Genomic DNA, 16960 nt, shown 5'->3' with positions numbered 1-16960 from the left:
GTGTGTGTGTGTGTGTGTGTGTGTGTGTATTATGTATATATACATACATATATATTATCTCAACTGTGGTCAGGACCTTACAAAACACATTTGATCACTTGATCACTTGACTTCCCATTAATCGACGATTTGCTTGAGCAGTGCCAGTAACGTCTCCATTTGTCCCTGTTGCGTGCTACTCTAGCCCAATGGTGTCTGTTCGCTCTAGGAACACAAAGAGCCTCAAACCGACCATTCATGATCTTGATGAAGAAGTCTGACCAACTGGTAGGTGGGTGGCCACACGGTCTTTTGACATCCTGTGGAATCCAGTAGGTAACAGCTCTAGTCCAGCGGTCATCTCTAAATCTCATTACGTGACCAACCCATCTGATTTTTGACACCTTAGCAAACGAGACAGCGTCCCTGATTCTTGATCGTCGACAGAGGTCGGAACTCCAGATTTTTTCTCTCATTTGAGTGAAACGTGATATTCCAAGCATAGCTCTTTTAATTCCTTTTTGGGAGACCTGAAGAGCAACCTGTTTTCATAGGGCCCAGGTCTCTGAGGCATATGTTAATGCAGGAAGAACAGTGGAATCAAAGAGATGTGCCCGGAGCCGGAGGTTCTTCATCCTCTTAGCTATTTCTTCGACGTTCTTGAAGGCGTTCCAAGCTGCTCTCTTCCTCCTGAACAGCTCGGGTGCCAGATCATTTGTCATGTTGACTTCTCGACCTAGGTACACATAGCTATTGCATTCGGAGATGGTCATTCCATTGAGAGCGAATGGGGCATCAGGAATGAGGCTGTTTCTCATAAACATTGTCTTTGTAAGATTCAGCTACAGTCCGACATTTCCACACTGACAGTTGAAGTCGGCCAGCATTTGTGCCGCTTGGCTAATGTTTGGTGTTATTAAAACAATGTCATCAGCAAAGTGGAGGTGGTGTAGTTGCTGACCATCTATCTTCACTCCCATTCCTTCCCTTTCCAGTTGTCGCATGATGTTCTCGAGGGTGGCACTGAAGAGTTTCAGTGAAATGGTATCACCCTGCCGAACCCCTCTCTTGACATCAATGATTACTTCTTTGTAGAATTGTGAGATCCTGGTAGTGAGTGAACCCGGAATACAGCTCACGGAGGATCCTGATGTATTGAGTTTGAATGCCTTGATTGGCTGGTCCGATGGTAGTGGGTAATCAGAACTTACTAATGCTAGAATCACAAAACACATTTATCTTAAAAAATATTAAAATCACATGTACCAAATACCAAATGTGTGCACAGTTTATATGTAAATTATATCTCAAGGGAGTGCCTAAAATAAAATGATTGTAGTTGCTCTCAAATTATCCACCTATCAGTGAATTTTATTATCACCAGATATCTCTCTTTCTCTTGCTCTCTCTCTCACACACACAAACATACACACACATACACACACGCACATATGGGTGGTTTTAAATCTAAGAAAACCACATGTGTATATTGTGTACATATATATTTAATGCATGCATTAAGTATAACAAAAACATAAATACTTTAAAATACCTTTGTTCATTGCTCATAGACATGAGACACCCTACAGCTTTTGTGTGTTGCATTGATTGTTGGAGCATCCCATTGGAGCATAGGACTTGCTTCTGGCTCTGTGCTCAGGAATTAATCTTAGCAGATCTCAGGGGACCATATGATTGCTAAGGGTTGGACCAGGTTAAGTTGCCTTCAAGGCAAATGCTTTATCCCCTCTACTATTGTCATAACTCAAGAAGCCTCGTTTTTCTTTCTACATTGCATTGGTAAAATATATATTTCTTTTTTTCACTTGAAGCATGATGTAATTTGTGAATTGACTCCAGAATAAGTAGAAATTCCTAAAACTGTTACATAAGTATTATATGGTTTCTAGCTAATTATTTTGCTTGAATTAAAGCAAAATATCTTAAACTCAGTACATATTTAAATGTATATGAAAATATATTATATAAATATATATTACATGAATATATATATATATCAAGACATAAAACCTACAAAATATTTTTTTAGTACTGTCACTGTCACATTCCTCCCATTTTCATCAATTTGCTTGAGTGGTCCCAGTAACATTGTGAGATTTGTTTTGACTATTTTTGGCATATCGAATACATCACGGGTAGCTTGCCAGGCTTTGCTGTGCGGGCAAGATACTCTCTGTAGCTTGCCTGGCTCTCCAAGAGAGGTGTAGGAATCAAAGGCGGAGGAATCGATCTTGTGTCGGCCAGGTCAGCCCACATACAAGGAAAACATCCTACCCACTGTTTCTTAGTACAAAAATTTAAAATGCATGCATTTTGATATAAAATCATTTTCTCTCTTTCAAAGATTTTGGGTGCAGGGGATATGTGGGAAAGAAAAATCCAAAAAGACAAAAGTAGACATAAAATGATTCTTATTCAATCTAAGAAGGCACTTAAGATATAATAAGTTTAAGCAAATATTAATTAATGAAGTTTTCAGTTAAACATGCTGCAACAGTCTTTTTTAAACATTGATATTACTTTCAAAAATTCAAAAAAAGTTCCATGCCAATTGCAGGACATAAGTTGTGTTGCATAATGCTGTCAATACTTTCTCTGGATGCCAAGGTCTACCATCTGCCCTTTGGCAGTGACATTGTGAATATCTATTTTTGTTTCATAAAAACTTTAAATAAAAGTCACTTAATCAGTTGTTTGAAGCATCACATATGTTTTTTCAGGGTTATCAAAATATCTTATTCTTCTTTTAAAGGATCTTTATGCAATTTCAGTTTTGGGCTTTCTTCCAAAAAAGACTAAAATAGAATTGCAGTTGCACAATAAACAAGAGTTGCTAATTGCCAATTTTGAAGAGTTTCTTACAAAAAGGAATATCACTTCAAAATGTGTTTTGATGGAACTTTTTCTCTCTCTATTCATCTTGTTTCTGATAACTCAGGACTATTTCTTTGCACTTGTGCATTTGAATTTTGCCTATGTTTTGAAAGATAAGTTTCTTTTGTTTAATTTTCTCTTCACTAAATGCATTTTCTGTCTTTATATTCTAGAGTTAGAACTGTTGTAATCAACAAACTTGGCAATTTATCTTTACAACATTCTGCTTACATATACATCTTTATGGAGAAAGTGAGTAATATTCTTTAAAATTACATTCAAAGTAAATGTTTCTGACCTTGTAGTTGGTCTACTTCCAGTCGATTACTACTAGCGTAATGTTATCCTCATTTTAATGACTAAAGTAAAACCCCACTAAGACAATATGAACAGTTTCCAATTAATTTTATTCAAGCAGTTCTATTCTTGCAGGTCAGTAACCTACCCAGAAGTGCTCAGGTACTCTAAATGTGCTCAGGGGTCACTTTTGGTACTTCCCTGGGAATTATATGTCATAGTGGGATTGAAGTGGGGCCAGTGCCTTATCACTTTACTAATTTTTATGTGCCCTCCCAATACTTCTATTTTATGTATGGTTCCTACACATTATTCCATCAACAACTGAGTACTAATAAAACACATTATATAAATGAAGACGAAAAGCAGTTTTTGAAATTTTGAACTCGAATATTTAAATACAACTCTGACATCACCTTCAATTTTTTTTTCATAAGAACAGTAAAATCTATTTTTGCATTAACTTCATTCTGGCTACTTAATATAAAACTCCCAAAGTAAGGTAACTAAAATTTCCCTAGCACACTGCATTTCTTATTGATTGGTGAACCAGTCTGTCAGAATACTCAGAATATTTATTTTTAGTTATATTACTCTGCTTACACGGTGCCGGGGGCAGTTGGTGGGTGTAACTCCTACCCGCACACATGGGTTCCTCTGCCGGTTCCTTCATGCGTGAGGTTCGTCTGAACGTGTGGAGAGTGGTATTAAGCATGGCTGTGGCTGGAACTGGAGGTCTTCAGCTCTTGGAGCTCTGCTAGAGGTGGGGAGGGAACTCAACCCACCCTCCTGTAAGGGACCCTGGTGAGGACAGCCAGGCATGGAAGCAGGAGATACAGAGACTATAAAACCCTGCTCCCAGAAACTTGTGGCCGCATTTGCAGCCACGCAGCATCTTATTATCTAGTTCTTACTCTGGAGAACCTGGCAGGCTACCAAAAGTATCCTGCCACATGGCAGAGTCTGGCAAACTCCCAGTGGCGTATTCAATATGCCAAAAACCAGTAACAATGATGGTTCTCATTCTCCTGACCCTGAAAGAGCCTCGAATGTGGCACTTTTTAAAATCTCAGGTCTAGAACAAAGGAGACATTACTGGGGCCTGCTTAAGGCAATCGATGAACAACAGGATGGCAGTGATAGTGACAGTGATTACTCTGCTTAGAACCACCTCCTTGGATATCTTTATCTTTGACTGACTTATCATACACCATTTTAAAAACCATTATTATTTCTCCCTGACTAATTTTCATATGTGTTTATAATTTTCCACTGCATAAAGAGATCACACATTTCCTCTAGTAATGCCTTAATTTCAGGCTCCTCCCACTGAAATCTAAACTTCTTTATAATTAACAATTTATTAACATGACTTTAAAACTTTGCTATTCCATTTATCCATCCATATATTTGTCATAAGAACATAGACAAATTTTAATTATTTTTAAAAATTCAGGATAGCATTTTATGTGAGCTACTGAATTGTGGTGGGGCTTTAGAGAGACAGCAAAACAAAAGGGAGAATATTTATAACCAGGAGCTTGTAACTGACATCAAACCATAAACATATGAAAGAATGAAACTTTAAAAGATTGTATTGAAATTCTGAGAAAACTGAGGTCAATAGTGACTAGAGACCTATTTGCATAAACCATGTTTCGGATTAAGAGTCTGATCTCAGTATGAGAAAAGACCCCTGGTAGTGATGCAGAAGCCAAGGTCAGCTTGATTGGCTCTAAGAAACCATCAGTGGAAGTGGTTTGTGAAAATTTTATGACCAGAAGCTATTTCCATTCCAAACCAAAAAGGGAAGGCCAGAGATTGATTTACAATTTCAGTAGAGCAGGGAGCCTGCTGGAGGTTGGAATTGTGGGCCTTGCCAAAACCTCCCGCTGTCTTTAAGCTAAGTGTATGGCATAATTCCTGATTATGCAAAACCTAGTCAGTATTTCCACTCCAGAGGCAATTTTCCTGATACCTGCCACATGCATCAGGAAATATAAAACCATGAACAGAAGAAGCAATGACATGCAGATTGGCATAAATGTAAATAATCTTTAAAATATGTAAAGAGTTAAGTGTTTTTTACAACAGACTTGTGGAAGATTATTTGGAACTTAAATGACTAGGCAGAAAGGTAGCTGACAAATTTTCATATGATCAGTCACATAGGTAAAGTTCAGAGAATGTAATCAGCTTCCAATTGGGAAACCTGCCAAGAAGAATAATACTTTGGGGACCTGTCAGATATCAGTTAGGGAGGTCTTTAGTGGGGGTAGGGGTGGAGTGTGAACAGTTGAAGAAATATGGATGGAAATTACTAGTGACAGCTTGTCAGAGATAGTCAAAACAAAGTCTTAAGGTAGAGAATTACGATAGATTATTAAATCTGAAGCATAGACTCTAAATGATGACAGACAGCTTAGGCGTTAGGAAACCTACGAATGTTGCTGTAAATAAAATCCTTTTCATGACGATCTATTCTATAGGTTTGTTCTGAAGTCATGGTTTTGAAACATGTGATATGACACATGGATGAGCAAAAGCATTTTAAGGGAAACTGTGGACAGATTCATTAACTTAAATTTCAATGATGTAATCTTATTTATTTATTTATCTCATCGCACTGGGCAATGCACAGGGGTTACTCCTGGCTCAAGTACTCAGGAATTAATCCTGGCAGTGGTCGGGGGACCATATGGGAAGCTGGTAATCAAACCCAGGTCAGCCTCATGCCATGCAAACGCCCTACCTGCCATGCTATCGTTCCAGTCTCCATTGTATTCTTCTTTCAAAACCAATCTGCATTGCATTGCTCTATTAAAAAATGATGGTTTTCATTTCCAGTCTTTTTAAATGGTTATTTTAAAATATTTAAAATATTTTAAGCTATTTAAAATATTCCTTGGAACTTGAGAGATAGTACAGCAGATAAGGCACTTACCTTGCATGCAGTTGACTTGGCTTCCATCTTCAGCATCCCATCTGATCCTCTGAGCATCAGCAGGAGTGATTGAGGAGTAAGACCTGAGCACTGGTAAGGGAGGCCCCAAAACTGAAAAAAAAAAGTAAAGAAAAGGCCATATTCCTGGATATTTTTTCCACTTTACATCAATTCTTCCAACATTATTTCCATTTCCCCAACCACTGCTCAAGACTGCCCCTATAGCAGGCCCCTAATAATTTATTTTATATTGCTTGTTGCTACTAAATAAATGACTAATGGATTAATTAAAAAATAAATCAGTAAAAGAAAATTTATTAATATCCTATCTCTATCTCGTATCTCACCATGGGAACATTAAAATCTGCTTGATGGTTTACTCAGCCATTGATGCTTGTTGTCCTTCTATGTTAATGTTTTTGTTAGTTGACTTAGTTGGATATTACGTCACATTACCTGGTGTGCTTTTAGGATTGTGAGTTTGGAGATGTTTCTCTCAAAAAAATCCAGAATATTTAACTGGGATGAGAGCTTGCATTGGGAGGCAGGCACAGCTGCAAGGGGACTCCTGAAATATGAGGAGATGGGAGTACCTTGCACACTTCAACTCTGAGAAGGCTCGGAGTTTTCAGTGGAAAAAAATAACCCAGTGTACCTGAAATTTTCCGTGTTTGTCATCTTTGTGGAGCTCAGTTGTGACACCAGGTATTACAGCCAGAGGCATGACAGTAGCTGTTGAGGTTAAGTCCGGCTGCCAGGGCTTTAATACAGTGCAAACTTGTCCCACCCTCCTCTTGAGATAGCCCCAGAAGTCTCGACTGGGACTAGTTTATCCAAGACATTTTGCTGCTAGTTGATCTCTTTTGAGATTTAATTTTGAATCTCTGGAACAGAGCCTGTAGAAGAACTTACATGGTGGCAGCAGTGGGACTCAAGTATGGCTGCAGGGGCTTTTGACAAAACTCTGGACTTTCTTGGAGTTGGGGTGGGAGACCTCCTCTCACCTCCTCTACTTTTTGGAAACCTCGGTAACCACATCCATGCTTCACTGCTGCCATGTAAGTTCATGCACCAGCAACATTGCAGAGACTCAATTAAATCTCGAAAGAGATCAACTAGCTGCAACATTTTTCAGATACACTGGTTCTGGCTGAGAACTCTGGGGTGGTTTCTGAAAGGGGAAGAGCCAAGTTCCCCCAAAATCAAAACCCGAGCAAACACACTCACATCCCAACAGCTGCCCTCAAGTCCCTGGCCTGACTCCACAGTCTCAGGACTGAGCTCTACAGAGATGCCAATCACTGAAAATTTCTTGATTTTTAAAAATAAATAGATCGCTATTCAATAAAAGAATACTTTTTTCCAATTCTTATTTTTATTATCCTGGGATTAAGATTAAACAAAATATATCCCTCCCTAAAACGTCCAGGATATTGAAATTGATATCAGTGCTCTGATATTAGATAAGTCTAAAAAGCACCAAATTATTGGAGTTTAAACCTACATATCTCATGTGGTTTTATCAAATAAATTATTAAATATAAGATATGAGAACACTTATTAAATCATATTTTGTTATTAGCTTGTAAATAACTCAGGTATCTGATTGCTATTACACAGTTACTTTCAGTTTGTTTTGGGGGACTCCCCTGTGTTGATGAGGACCCCAGGGCCAAACCTAGTGATATTTGAGAGACAATGAGGTGACAGAGATCAAAGCCAAAACCATGTGTGCACCAGGCATTCATTCTAGCACTCTGAGTTATTTCCCAGACCCTCCCTCAGTTCTTTTAATATGAGCAAACCATAAAATTTTTTATGTATTTTTTATAATTCTTATTTGTTTGGGAACCATATCTGGCAGAGCTTAGTACTTACTTCTGTCTCTTTACTCAGGAATTACTCCCGAAGAACTTGAGGGCCGGGGATCAAATCAGGATTGGCTGTGTGCAAGAAAATTGCCCTACTGATATGCTATACTGGTAACCCCAGATCATGAATCTATTAAAGCAGAATAGTTGAAATGGAATTAATGCTAAATATTTTAATGAGAAACATAAAGTTTATTCAGTAAAATAAATATTACAAAATATATTGAAACATAGCTCCTTAACAGACTAATTTTTTAAAAAAAATTTGACAACTTTTGCTCAATATGGAAGTATGCTCACTTGCATTACTCTAATGAATCATGTAGTTTTAAAAATAAAGTAGTACATAAATTATTTGCTTGTTAGACTCCTACTGAAAAAGCAATATATTTTATTCACATATTTAGTTTCGTTCAGAGAAGTAAAGAATTCAGTCAGCACTTAATATGTCAATGCAATATATACATGTATAATAGAATATCATGTAAATGCTCTTTTGGGAAAATAGACACCACTTTAAGATATTAACTGTAAAATATTTTTCCAGATACAAATTTAAAAAATTTTATGTGCATATGAAAGTAGAAAGACTAATGCAACCAGTCTGCATACTCTTGCAATGCATATTTAATAACTATATATATTCTAGAATTTCACTTTTTTCCCCAAGCAATATATTGTGAAGGATGACTTATTAGACATCATTTTCTTTCACAATTAATTACTCCCAAATCCTCCAGCTCCTGTGTTCTCTCTTGAGCACATAACTCTCTTTCTCTCTGTTCATATGTTTCCAAACTAGTTTCAATAAAAACTGTCTTACTTCGAAGAAGAAGAATGAAGAGGAGAAAGAGGAGGAGAAAAAAGGAGAGAAATTGGCAGTGGTGCAGCATCAGAAACAAGAGGTAGCAGTTCTCATTGCTCTTAACAGCAGGGCTGAAAGGTTCATAAAATATATTCATGAAAGACTGTAAGTACCCTTTAAATATTTTCTCTCAAAAAAAAGGTAACTTTAAGTGGAACCGAACTGGTGTCCTCAGCAGGCACTGACCAGAGTGGTACTTCTAAAGATGGTAACAGCGCCCGAGGTGGCTCCAAAACTGATGAAACTACTGCAGCTTTTTAGGTCTCAAGCACTTCTATTATAGTGGGGTTCCATGTAGGACCATAAGTAGCTATAATTCTTCTGGTTTTCTTATTGGTTCGTCAATGACCACCTAGCCCATGAGTTTCCCGAGCACTTCTTCACTCATTTGACTCTATGAAACAAAGAAAGGAAGGAAGGAAGGAAGGAAGGAAGGAAGGAAGGAAGGAAGGAAGGAAGGAAGGGAGGGAGGGAGGGAGGGAGGGAGGGAGGGAGGGAGGGAGGGAGAGAGGGAGGGAGAGAAGGAGGGAGGGAGGGAGGGAGAGAGGGAGAGAAGGAGAGAGGGAGGGAGGGAGGGGAGGGGAAGAAAGAAGAAAAGAAAAAAAGAGAGAGAGAGAAAGAAAGAAAGAAAGAAGGAAAGAAAGAAAGAAAGAAAGAAAGAAAGAAAGAAAGAAAGAAAGAAAGAAAGAAAGAAAGGGAAGGAAGGAAAGAAATTTGGTGGCTACAGCAAGAGAAAACGTGACCAACCTGGATTCTATTCCCAGCCCACATAGGATCCCCTGAGGCCTGCACAGAGATCCCTAAGTGCAGAGACAAAGAGTAAGCCCTGAGCAATGACTCTTGGCTCAAAATACAACAAATCTAAATAAACAGGAAGAGAAAGGCAATTGATGGATAACCATGATCATAAGTAGTACATTCCTTAAATATAACAACAGCAATATTTCTTAAAGATATTTAAGAATGCACTTGCCATTCCTAAAGATAGCAGTGGCAAGGGCACACACTCAACATTTCTAAAGAATAGCTATGTTTCACAAAAATTCAATGACTTAAATAACAATTCATGTCTTTAATATTAATAGCAAATATAAAATTTGTCCCATAAACAGTAGAAAATTCTTCCTTTTTTTTCCAAGAAGTATAAGTTCAGTTATTCTCCTCACTTATTTTTATGTTCTTTTTAGTGTCTACTTTACCATAGTTTTCTCTAGTAAATTAATTTCAACTGTTAAACACTGGATTGAATATCAAACTTTAAATTAATAATTTTAACCTGAATAATTTTATAAAGGCAAGGGAAACTATAAGAGGTAGATTGATCTGTTAGTAACATTTTCTTCTTAAGAAACACTTGGTCTTTTTACATAGGCCATGCTCCCATCTGAGTATTTAGTGATAAAGTCACAGAATTGTTTTATTTTAACTACTCCTGTAAATTTTTCTAAGGACCTATCTGGAACTATCCTCCAAAGAATCTAGTTTTGTAGATGGAAATTTCTTGGTGTTTGGCACCCATAATAGTCTATCCTGCAATTATGGCAGTGCCTGAATAATTTTCACCCTGAACATTAAACCCATTACCACCACACACAAAGAAATATAAACATCCATCCAAGTAGTCTATAGAAAGAATACATACACACACTGATAAATATTCTTAAGTGTAGTTTCTAATTTTAATCTTATTTTCAAAGACTGATATGTACTTAAAAATTATATAGGGACAACTTAGATTCTAACTGTGCTATTTTTATGTTTCATATTTATATCTATGACAAAACAAAGCAGTTTCCTTCGGTATTATTATTATTATTATTATTATTATTATTGCTTTTTGGGGTCACATCTAGCAATGCTCAGGTGTCACTTCTGCCACTGCGCTCAGGAGTTATTTATGGCTGCACTTGGGGGACCATATGGGATGCCAGGGATTGAGCCTAGGTTGGTTGCATGCAAGGCAAATGCCCTACCCACTGTACCATTGCTCTGGTCCTCAGTATCATGTTTTAAATGTTCATAAATCTTGATCTTGTTCTCATTCTCATTCTTCTAGGATATCCACTTTGCAAATTAAATTAAGGGACTTTGTTGCTTGTTAATATTTCCAAACAAACATTGGGCTAATCGGTAGGTTCACAACGCAACTCATTCAGATCAAAGAGGACAATAAAACTTGAATACTCTTCTAGATTGTAAAAATTTTGTTTGCTTACTCTAATACATTGTGCAACTTCTCTATCCCTCCATTAATTAGTTTGAATCAGAGTCTTTTGGCACTCCGAGGAGTATTTCTTTTTTACTAAGACTGTTAGTTATCTAATTAGATGAGGATAGAAATGCAGGCATTCTAAAGATATCTCCTATGGTCAGTAAATTTGTTCAATATCTCATTTTAATTAGTTCTAGAATAATTTTTCTGTATACACAGCAAAGTCCCCAAGACACCATACAACTAATTATGAGACAATATATTCAATTGAAGAATTAACCAGAGATTCTCAAATTACACAGTAATAGCCAATTTGCTCTTTTTAGATCCTGACTTTATGTGGATCTTTGGTTAGATTCCAGATTATTTATGTAAGTTATGTCATATCGTGATCCAAATTCTTCTCCAACTTTAAGTTGTTGTAATTTTAAGAAATAAAAACATACACAATTGATCTGATTTTCACAAATCATATTGTTAATAGACAAAAAGTTAACTATCAACATGCAAAATGGTTTAAAGGTCTCTCTTTCTACAGACATCTGGATAAAGTAACCCATATTTATGTTTTGTTTTTGTTTTTGTTTTTGTTTTGGTAAGAGTACTGCTATTTATTCAGCCACTGATTAGCTGATTGAATTGGACATGAACTCCACCTTAATTTTTTTATTTATTTTTTTCTTTTAATATTTATTTATTGAATCACTGTGGGAAGCTTTCAGGTTTAAGTCTCGGTCATACAATGATCAAACACCTTTCCCTTCACCAGTACTCATTTTTCACCACCAAGAACCCCAGTATACCCCCACTCCCACCCCTCCAAATGCCTGTGAGGCAGATGATTTCCACTTAACTCTTCTCTACATTGATTATATTCATTATTTCGACAAAAGATGCACATTTATTGTTTAGAATTTTCCCCAAAACAATCAGAATTGCTGAAAAGGCATTGTGAAATATTTGTTTTCTGTAGCTGGTTATGAGAATCATATAATGTCACATGGCCACGATTTTGGATTTCTGCAAAGATCCAGATAATTACGAGATTGGTTTCTGTGTGTCCAGTGTTATGGCCGTGCCAGAGTGCTGCTCGTGAGGGGCAACTTGTGACCTCGATAGGGCATGAAGGACGTGCCGGTACTGCCCCCCTTCCCATGAGACTGCAGTTGCCTCTTCACTGCTGGCTCCTACCTGGCTTTCCTATAAGCTCTGAGGCAGCGGCCACCTTGCTGCCAGGGGGGAAAAAGGCAGAAGGGAGCAACACTCTTTCCCTCCTGGGGAGGCATGGTGCCGTAGTTTAATGCATGGTCCTTTCACTTTTCTGCCGCAAACTGCTGGGTTCTGGATTAAGTCCTTTTGCCTCTGGAGCCATGGTCATACCAGGGAGCTGCTTGTGGAGGGCAACTCGTGACCTCGGTAGGGTGTGACGGACTAGCAGGTACTGCCCCCCTTCCCACGAGACTGCAGTTTCCCCTTCACCGCCGGCTCATACCTGGCTTTCCAATAAGCTCTGAGCTGGTGGCCACCTTGTATGCAGTCCAGATGCATTTCTGCCCAAAGCTACTGTGTTTCAAGATTTGTTTCTGAGTCTCCAGTGTCATGGCTATTAATCAGTTTGATCAGGAGCCAGAGAGGCCGTTTGTAGGTGGCGACTCGGGGTCTCGTTGGGATGGGGAGAAAGAGTCGGCTCCACCCCCATGTGGTGAGGCCCCATATGTCTCATCACTGCAGGCTCAAACCTGACTGTCCAGTGGCCTCTGGAGGATGGTGGTCACCAGGCCACCAGGGAGAACAGGCCAAGGCATGGAACCTATTCCCACCTGGAGTGGCCCAGCACCAGTAACCTACTGCAGGAACAGGATGTATTTCTGCCAAAAGTCTTTTGGTTCTGAGATTCATTTCTGAGACTCTGGGATCATGGCCATTAAGCAGTTCGATCAGGAACCAGAAAGGCCATGCCTCCAATTATATAGCTGAGACGGAGGTGATTTGTGGGTGTGTCTCCCACATACCTAACTTTTGGCCGTTTACTTTCTTGGTAAACTTTGCCCCAAGTTTTTGGGGTCTGGCCAAAGGCACAGCAGCAATTTTGGGGTATCTGAAAGTCTGACGTTGCTATCAGGCTGCTGATGCACTCACCGCACAGGTACAGATTGACCTGCTGGCAGCACCATATCCCCCATATTTATGTTTTAAGCTACGTATTTCTCTATATATTCCATATCAATTTAACTAACTTGTAACTTCTTTATTTCTAAAACAAAGACAAGATGATATATATATGTATATATATATATATATATATATATCTCTCACCATTTCTTCTCAAACTTATTAATCTGTAGATATACTTCAGATGAGGTAATATAAGGGAACTAATTTGAATAAAAACATTTCATTTTATCACACCAGATAAAATAAAATTTTCTAAGATAATTCACATGAAAGAGCATACAGGCAAGCTATAAATATACATAGTTTTTTTTATTTCTCAGTTAAAGACCAATCAAAGTTAAATTACAGTATTGCTAATCCAAGGACAAGGAGTTATGACTGAAAAATGAAGAAGAGTAATTTAAACATTCAGAATTTAATTTAAACGTTTTAGCATTCATTTAATTATATATTTGTTTAAGACACAATATAAGAAAATATCTTGTGTATATACATATATATATGTACATACATCTGTATTATAGAATAGTGTTATCGAAAGGTCATAAATATTATTCAGTTACTTGATCTGCCTTTAGTAAATCTGCTATAAAATTAGGCACTTATTTAATTTACTAATGAAAGATGGCAACAAAGAAGAGGAATACGTAAAATATTGAATACATTTTAATATGATTATCTGAGAATTAATTTAAAGCAAACTTTTGAGGACAATTTATATGTATATATTTTATATGTAAATTTTATTTTTTCGGTGACACACCTGGCAATGCTTAGGGATTACTCCTGGCTCTGTTATCAGGATCTCTGCTGTGGCATTCATGGGGTCAGTTGAGGTGCCAGGCATCACTATTGGATTAGCCACAAATAAGTCAAAATTCCTAATGACTGTAGTATGTCTCTGGCCAGTAAAAGTCAAATTTCTATATAGATAGTCATTAGATACTATGAACAAGAAAACATTTCCAGTTATAAATGAACAGTCACAATATATCACTTTGCAAAATTATCAGAAAAATTATAGTTCACACTATTAATTAATTATAAAATGATTGATATTCATATGCTATAATAAAATAATTATATATTTTAAATATTGCAAAAATAGCATGCATGAGTTTAAGGTACAAATTCTTTAACTACATGTAATATGTAAATGAAGGTATCTCATATTAAAAATCACAGTAGTCTGACATGTAATACAGTAATAATGCACTTGGTAGAATTAGATATAGAGATATTATTTATGATGTAACACATCATGGTTTAAAATTGGGAAAAAGGTAAGAGTTAATGTGCTGATAAGAAATCATGTCATTTAAAAAATAATGCTTCATCTAAACCTTCAGCCACTTCAATTTTAAAAATCTGTCAATAATCCAGATGTTCCATTTCAATTATAAAATGCATCTGGATCTTTTGAACATCTGTTTGACTTTCTGTTTTAAGACATCCCATTTTAATTTCTTAAACATATAACTGGTTAAATAAATAGACAGAGAAGGGCCAGAGACTATCACAGCTGGTAAGGCACTTGCCTTGCAGCAGCCAAACTTGATTTTATTCCTGGCACCATTTATGGTCCCTGAGTCTGCCAGGAGTGATCCCTGAGGTCAAAGCCACAAATAAGTCCTGAGCACTACCAGATGTTGCCCCTCCAAAAAAACAAACAATCCAAATAAACAAACAGGGCATCCATACGTGTTTTAGATAATTATGCTTTTAATTATATCATCAAAATCCTTTTTTTAAAATATACTCATGATGAAGGAAGGGGACGGGTTGAGTTTACCTCCCCACCCCAGCAGAACACAGGCCACTGAAAACCTCCAGAACTAAACTACAGCTGTGCTCAAGGCCACTATGCACGGACTTGGATGAGCCTCAACCATGAGAGGACCTGCAGAGAAACCCAGGTGTGTGGGACAGTGACTGAAATTTCCAAGCTTGCTTGGAGCGGGAGTGGACCTCCTCCCCTCAGCTCCCTAGCCTTCCAGCAGCTTGGCGGTCACACCTAATAACTCCCCCCACCCACTTCAGACACTGGGTAATCTCATGAATGGCCAAGATCCAGAGACTCTGAAATAAAACTCTCAGAAGACAGTGAAGTGACATAGGCCTTACCTATGAGTGAATCTGCTCTATCATCATATTCTAAATTTCAGAATTCCTGGAGTGCATGGCCGCATGTGGTGGCGTGACTTTCTCTACTCTAACCCACTGATGTACCAAAAGTAGCACACATTTGTTTGGGTTTAACATATATGTTTGTAATTCTTATACAAGGGTTTAAATGGCTCCAGGACAAAACACAACAATTTTCTCACCATTTGCTCTTATGGTGGTGGAAAGGTGAAAGGTGGTGGGATTGGTGTCTGAATATTAAATGCAATTAATTATTGTGAACAACTTTATAGAAATTTAAAAATATTTAATGACATGGGCTGAAGCGACAGCAGAGCGAGTGGGGAGTTTGCATTGCATGCAGCCAACCTGGGATTTATTCTCTGCTCCTCTCAGAGAGTCTGAAAAGCTACCGAGAGTATCTCACCCACACAGCAAAGCCTGGCAAACTCCTCTTGATGTATTCAATATGCCAAAAACAGTAAAAACAAGTCTCAATGGAGATGTTACTGGTGCCTGCTCGAGAAAATCGATGAACAATGGGAGGACAGTGGTATTTAAGGATATCACTGTATCGCTGTCATCCTGTTGATTGTCGAATTTCTCAAGTGGGTGCCAGTAATGTCTCTTTTCTTCCCAGCCCTGAGATTTTAGCAGCCTCTTCTTACTCGTCTTTCCCCAATGATTGGAAGTTCTCTCAGGGTCAGAGGAATGAGACCTGCTGTCGTTACTATATTTGGCATACCGAATATGCCATGCAGAGCTTGGCAGGCTCTGCCCTTGTAAGCGAGATACTTTCTGTAGCTTGCCGTGCTCTCTGAGAGGCATATATTTATATTTCTCTATGATTTGTTGCCTACTATCTGAACCCCATCATATATGTTGTAGTAATTGTGGAAAATGGGTAGGAAGTGTCTTACAATGTATCCAGAAAGTGACCTAGAGCGTGGCTGTGATTGGGTAGTGGAGGTCGGCTGTAGGGGCTGGGTCACTTGTGGTGGGGAGGTCTCTCACCCACCACACAGCCTGGCGTGAAGTCCGGTGGCATGGTTCTGGGAGCCTCCTTTTATTTACACTCACTGTATATGTGTAATCATATTACATATTATTAGATGAGAAAGACAATTACAGGTAGCTAAGGGAAAAATACACTCTGGTGAGTAAAAACACAACCTATTCCACAATTTTAGAAAAAAAAATAACAGTATTACTTAGCAAACCATCCTCAGATTGTTTTCAAGATATTTAAAATTTGCTATTGAAGTGTAAATACTAGAAATTGAGAATCCACACATGAGATTGTTTTTTGTTTTCTAGAAGAGAGATAGAAGTATAAATCATCGTTTTTGTCTTGATATCAAGAAGAAGGCAAGGGTCCTTGTTTTAGCCACTTTTATTTAACATAGTGCTAGAAATTCTGTCTATACATTAAGGCAGAAAGAAAAAGGAAAAAAAAAATAAGCAGAGGACAATCAAACTGTAAAAAAAAAAATGAAATCAAGTTCAGACTGTGCATGCCAGCATCTTAGACTTATAAAACTTTAAGACTACACAGAGAACCAGAGATATAGCACAGCAGGTAAGACACTTGCTTTGCA

This window comes from Sorex fumeus, unplaced genomic scaffold (genome assembly GCF_029834395.1).
Source record: "Sorex fumeus unplaced genomic scaffold, SorFum_2.1 ptg000240l, whole genome shotgun sequence".
NCBI classification, from domain to species: Eukaryota; Metazoa; Chordata; class Mammalia; order Eulipotyphla; family Soricidae; genus Sorex; species Sorex fumeus.
Note: the sequence above shows the minus strand (reverse complement) of the source record.